This window comes from Lonchura striata, chromosome 14 (genome assembly GCF_050655825.1).
Source record: "Lonchura striata isolate lonStrDom1 chromosome 14, ASM5065582v1, whole genome shotgun sequence".
Taxonomy (NCBI): domain Eukaryota; kingdom Metazoa; phylum Chordata; class Aves; order Passeriformes; family Estrildidae; genus Lonchura; species Lonchura striata.
Window position 1 is genome coordinate 8,076,821 of NC_140716.1, and position 7,040 is coordinate 8,083,860.

Genomic DNA, 7,040 nt, shown 5'->3' on the forward strand with positions numbered 1-7,040 from the left:
GGCTACATTCTTTAGGCTCGGATCTCCAGTACCCTTTATCTCCCCTCAAAAAGAATATTAACTCACACTTAGGTCTCGGTGCAAAGTAAATCTACCAGCAAAAGAGAAGTTTGATAAATAAAGTGATGGATGGGGCTGCAGAGGCTGTGATGGCCCTGCAGAGCCCACGCTCCCAAGCCTGTAGAGGACTGAGAGCAGCAGAGCTGCCCAACCATCCCCTGCCTGAGCAGAGATCCCACCAGCTCCGAGGAAATCACTTGCTGAGCAGTGTGGGCGGGAAGCAGAGAAGGAAGCCACGGGGATTTTTTCTAGTTTAGCATTCACAGATTTGAAAAGAGCATTTCAGGCAAAGCCTCGTTTATTCTCAATGAAGATGGAGAGGCTGTGGGTTCGCCCTGTTGGTGTTTGAGAGCTGGCTCCAGGGCTTATCTGGTTGTGAGCCAGGGCTCTTCAAGTTCTCCTGACACAGACTGGCCTTGAAGAGCCTTGCTCTTTACAGCAGCACGAGAAGGGAGAAGGGAGGCAGCTCTGGGGCAGGTAAATGGCATTAACTGTTCTGCACAGGGGTGGAGATGGAGACTCAGCACCCTGTATTAATCCACCAGTTTCAAAAGTCTCTCATGATATGCATTTGAAATCTGATCCTAAATTCTTTGAAGTTATGCTTTTCACTGAATTTAGTGGAATTTCACACAGTCTCTAATCTCTCTGGTTTTCTTTTTTAAGCAGACACTTGGTGTCATAAGACAGACATCCAGGCACCCCATGTTCTCTAGCAACAATAAAATTTGTAAGTGTCCAAGCACAAGAATGGAGTGAAGGGAAATAAAAGGAAATTATAAACCCAAAAAGCAACCAATCAACCAAAAAAAAAAAACCAAAAAAAAAAAAAAAACCCACCAAACAAATAATTTTAATTTCTAATAAGAAATAAAAATATGGCCACTTTACATAAATTCACTTCTAGGGATTGACTCCAGAGTCAAAAAGTATCTTGTGCATGAAATCTATTTTTTACAGATGTGAATTAAGAGGCTTATGGGAAAACATCCATTAAGAAAATCTCTTCTTAAAGTTTCAGTATGACATGCAGCACTGAACTTGAGGGTTACTTTAGACATGCTTTCAGGCAGCAATACCCTGTGTAACACCAAGTGAGCTGAGGATAATTGTAATGAAACAGCCTCTATGGCACCAGCTTTCCTTCCTATCAGCAATCCTGCAGGATGCTGGTAACAAAGCTCAATTACATAAGAAAAAAACAGATTTTTGGGAAGAGTTCTAGAGAGTGTTACTCCACTGGAATAAGAGGTGCAGTTCAGCACCTGTTGTACAGTTCAGATCTCATTTCTGTGCCTGAAGCAGAAAAATCACAACTGAACAATGCACTCCAGGCACTGTAGTAACCTGCTCTCAGGTCTGGGGGGAACTTCTCAAAACGAGGAGAATAAACCACCCTGCAAACCCTCATTCCAGCTGTGAATTCAGACTTGCTCAGATTTACACCAGCTGAGATTCTGGCCCAAAGACTGGCAGAAAATGAGCTATCAGTGACAACAGATGGAGGGCAGGACAAGGGCAGGGCTGAAAGAGCTTTTCAGAGCAATTCTTTTCCTTTCCTGCAAAAGCTCTAGTGTAGAGCCTCAGTAAAGGTCCTTTGATTTCTGTTGAGCTCTGCTGGTCAGTACAAAGATGTGACCCTTTCCTAAGGTCATCTTGTATCCATGGCTTAATGTGACAGAAATCTGCCACAGGCGGGATAACCAGCCTTTAGTTTCTTTTTTTTTTTTTTCCCTTTCCCCTGCTTATTGGTTGTAGCTTAGTTTGCCATAGTTAAGCTTACTTAAATTTACTGGAACCAGCATTTTACCCCACATGTTTACTGTGATTAGAACTCAGTTTCCTTCGCATTAAAACTGCATTAAATTTAAAAGTTTTATAAATGAGGAAGCTTTCCTGGTCTACCTCCACTTACAGAATTACCATCCTGTTTAGAGTTAGATAAAGCAGAAACATCTCAATGTGCAATTTCTAAACTCATACCTGAGAATTTAATCCATCAGGTCCTGAGGTTTTTCCCGAGATCCTGGCGAGCTTCTTTGTGGCCAGCAGGTGACAGTCTCAGCAACAGAAACTCTGAGCACATCACGAAGAGGAGATTGTCCAATCCACTGCGGGTATGCAAACTTTTTTTTTTTTTTTAAGATACATAGACAGTCCACAGCAGGGGCCAATATTTTTCACCAAACATGCCCCTAAAGAGGAAGGAAAAAAAAAAAAAAAATTCTGGGTATGATTTCCTACTTCCCTGAGGAGATATTACAGATAAGGGCATTAATGACACTGTATTCAAGAGGTACCAGCACCATTCTTAGCAGCATTCAGAAAAAACCCTTTACACCTCAGCATAGGCGTGAAACCAGCAGATGTAAATAAAAGCACTTATAAATCAAACCCATTTGCAGCATAAGTGCAGTCAAGGGTGGCACAGTTACACTGGCTGGTATCTTTAATGTTGAGGAGTGAACAGGATGTAGAGAATCTCTCTGTGCATTGTAGGTGCAGCAGTCACCCTAACAAACCTCACTGCACCCAGCACCATGCACAGATACACACCAGAAGGAAGCTCAAGGTTCTCCAGCAGAAGTTGCTGTTCTTGGCCAGGGTCACTATCTCCCCAACACAAGGAAGTTTTCTCATGCTCAGAACAGAAAGCCACAAATCATTTGCTTGATCAAATTCATTTTAATACAACTGGGACTTTGTCTGTGCAAAGGTCAAGTATAAACTTTTCAAATCCAAATGCTTTGGCCAGTTTGAAATTTATCTGGGCAGAACCTCAGAGAGGCTATAGCAATAACTCACTATACCAGAAATATGCTGATTTAAATACCTGTCTCTGGTGGTTTTCCTTGTGAAATGAAGATGTGAAGGTGTGCAAATTCCCAGTCACAAGAACTTTAATCTTATGCCTGGTGTCACAGACCATCCTGGCTCAAATTTTGTTTTAACTGAACTCTTACCAGCTGCATTAAATCATAAAACTTGTCCATGTTTCTCTACAGTTTAAAGAAAGCACTTGTGCATTACTAGTGAGATAAAGGAATGTGTTGAGAAAACAAACAAATGTCATATTGACTGCACTGTAAATCTCACCTGCATTGCTGCTCCCTTGTCCTGGTGTGAGCTGTGACTGTTACATGGAGGAGACTCACAGCCTCCCCTGTATGGCCAAACAAGTGATGGGTGAACCACAGGACAGGTTGTATTTATTACCAAACAGAAAAGGAATTACCAGTAGGTGTGCTGTCATAAAAGTGTGTCTTTCTCTTGGTTTGTTTAACCAAGCTGAAAAAACAGGGATAATTTGGATTTGAATGTGGATGTGACATCCAACACACTTTCCCTCCTGAGAGCACCTTTCTTTTGTGCCATGGATAGTTTTTCCAGATTGTGTTTCTCCATAATGTTTCAATAATTCTTTCTTTCTCTGTCCCCCGTGTATTCATCTCCTTCCTGATGCCCATCCTTTTCTCCATCGTGATTTCAAGATTCTCCTTTTTCATTTTCCCTTCATTAGCCCCACTTGGTGACTCAGACCCGTTTCACAGAACACCGTGGAGAGCAGACTCTGCCCTGGGCAGTGCCAGGAGTGAGGTGTGAAACCCTCTGCAGTGACAGAGAATCCATCTCACGGTGGTCACACAAATCTCACTGCCTCCTTGGTGCTGCCAACCAATGGGAGCACCAGGATTTGTATCCTGCCCTGAGAAAAAGCAGGGCATGTATTAAGCAAACTAATCACGCTGCAGGGATTTGTGTAATGAAAAGCACCTCTGCTCAGGGCTCAGAAATGGTGTGAATCAACCACACACCACTGCCAGGGGCAAATTCACCTGGGATCTCCTTATTCTCTTCTGTCATATTCATTATTGCAGCATCTCAGCCTCTAGGAGCAGATAGCAGAGCCTGGCCACCCCATGCTGAAGGCACTCAGCCTGTCTGGGGCAATCTGCAGTGATTTACAGAGGGCTGGCTTCCCCCTGTGCCTGCAGCCTGCCTGTGCCTGGGCCTCTACAGCTCCCCAGTGCAAACAAAGCAATGCAGACTTCCATGTGCCTGCTGCCGATCTCTTAATGAAATAGCCCACTTAAATTGCACTGGCACAAGCACAGCTCCCTGCTGGCAGGAGCTGCAAAACCGGAGTACCCAGTGAAAAGGTTCTGCAGGACAAAGGAAAGCTGGTGGTGAAACACTGCTCGACTGTTTGTGTGCCTGCTCCTGCAATAAACACACCTGCCAGGCTTTCTGAAGGGTTAAAGGAGAGCCGAGGATGGAAATTGCCTTTATCTCAGGTTGGGACTGGGGAAAACCAGCTGAAATGAGGAGGGCAGTCTGTGGGGATATGGATTTGGCATCCATGGGTGGGAGAGTGGTGCCCGCTCAGCGCTGCTCTAGCAGCCTTGCTCCCTCCTGTCAAATCCTGCTGGGAGCACTGCTGCAGAAGAGAAACTCTGGGAACATGCAGCACCACACAGACTCTTTGTTTACCTATTGTCACAAGCAGTAAACCAAATATTGGTGGGGGGGAAAGCTAAAAATTAAAAGCTAAATTGGTTTAATGACCCAATGTGTGTTGTATAGGAAATAGGAGGGGTAAAATTACTGAAAGCAGTGGGGTTTTCAAAAGTTGACTATGTTGCACACTCAGCCTAAAATAAAAACAAATAGATACTGTACATGCTCTTTGCTATTCCAGAGATGAACAAAAGCATCGAGCTCACCTTTTTTTAAACCATCAGCTCTTACAGAATTGCATGGTATAAGTGGAGATCTCTAAATTTTGCCTCTGCTTTGGCCTTGCACACGTCACCCCTTCCCCAGCTTCCTCTAAGCACTGATCACATGCAAGCAGTCACTGGCTACAGGCACTGCAGGGTCCCAGGAACTAGGAGTAGAGAGCACCATCTGAGATCAGGGAATTCACACAGTCTGCCTGGGTCACGGCACCCACTCCACCCTTCTACCTGCTCTCTCATGGTGAGGAAATGCTGAAGGTGCTGATGAGTTTGTGGTTGACTGGTAGAAATACTTTTCCCCTAAATAAAAGCCTATTTTAAGAGCATATTTTTCAAAGCTAACTAGGTGGAATGTAATGCAACAGGAGCTGTGATTTAGTCCAGCTATTCTACCAAGCCCTCCTATAATTTCCTGGATGATTTGGAGTCCTGTCCTATACTTTTTCATGGTAGCTAACACTAAAAACTGCTTCAGAAGGCAAGAAATCAGCCCTATTCAGTAGTGACCCACAAGCAATGGTTGAGAGAGGCATTATCTTCCCTGTTCTATCAGTACAAGGCAAACGAGGGAGGCAGTTTCCTTCAGGGAACCAGGGCTGTGTTAGAGACACAGGAAGAAGGGAACAATGCCCAAGATTTGCATTTGCTGAAGGGCTCAGCACATTGCTCCCTTGTGAGCCGGCCAAGACTGACCGCGCATGAATCCTTGTGATTCATCCTTCCCCCTGGTCTACCTCTCTGTATCCAGCACGGCACAGAGAACTCTGTGTGTTTATTTATACACAAAAAGGTCTTTGCTTGGTACTGTAGTATTTGGGTGCTTGGCTCAGGCTCCCAAGATGGAGCAGGGGTACAGACTGATCTGTTGAACCAGTATTTTCCACTTTTCTGCCAGACTGCTGGGTGACCTTGGGCAGTTCACAGCAACTTCATCTCTCACCACTTCGGTTTCTGTAAAATTATCCTGCTTAACTTTGAATGGAGTGTAGCTGTCAACTGATGTGAGGGCAGGGTTTGCTGTTAACATGTGACCAAAAAAAAAAACAAACAACCATACAGTGCCTAAAACCTGAAAGCAGCAAGATAGAGAAATTGAGAAAGAACAGAGTGCAGAGTGGAAATGTGAAATTGTCCCTTGGCCTCAGCTTTTCTTCACCTGCTGCCCTTCCTAAACACAGGCAATTACAGTCCAACCCCACCATCCAATTTACTCCCTGTCAACCACGCTGAGAAGTTCAGGTTACCCCCCAAGGCATCATAAATGACAGGTAAATAAGCCCACGCACGTTAGGAAGAGTCTCTTTAAAGGTTACAGTTCTGCTGCACTGCAGAACGCACGTTTCAGGGCAGATATTTCCCCTTGGAAGGCTCTGGATATGGAAACCTGGCAAGAAGGGCAGGTGTTCAGGAAGGACACATTCCACGTACTCCCTGCTGCTGATGCCATGTCAGCTGTGCCTGCCCAGACTGTTGGTAGTGGTTTTAGGAGAAGAATAACCCAGGAAGGCAGGGGTGCATAACCCAGGGATGCACAACACACTGAGGCTGTCGGTCATGGACGTGTCAGGCAGATGGACTCTAAGCTGTTGAAATGGCTCATGAATTTCTGCTGCTCATGCACATCATATACAGAAACTGTCTTTTCTTCCTACAAATAACTCCTCCTGGAGTTTGTGGGAAGCCCTGGCTAAGGGTTCTGACTGTCTCAGGGTTGAGCTGTGGAGAAGCCGAGAAGCAGGGCAGCAGCTGCCCGTCGAGGGTAGGAGGCACACAGGGGCAGGGCCCAGCACCTTGGCAGGACCTGCCGCGCTCGCAGGGGCTGACCCTGCGTGTGAAGCGTCGCTCGCACCCTACACACGCTCCCAAGGTTTTCTCTTCCGAGTGTTTGTTTAGCTGTTGTCGCCGGCTGTGGCAGGTCGGAAGCTACACCTAGAGAGGGTTTGAACGTAAAAAAGCCCCCGTTGTCAGAGGGCTGAAAAGCTCCTCACCTCTGCACACGCGGGGCGCCGGGCTGCGGAGGGGGAGAGCGGGACTGGGAGGATGTGGTAGCGTGTTTGAGAGTGTGTGTGTGAGCAGTGTGTGAGCAGTGCGTGTGTGTGTGTGAGCAGAGTGTGTGAGCAGTGCGTGTGTGAGCAGAGTGAGTAGTGCGTGTGGGTGTGTGTGAGCAGAGTGTATGTGAGCAGTGTGTATGTGTGAACAGCATGTGTGAGCAGGGTGTATGTGTGAGCAGTGTGTGAGCAG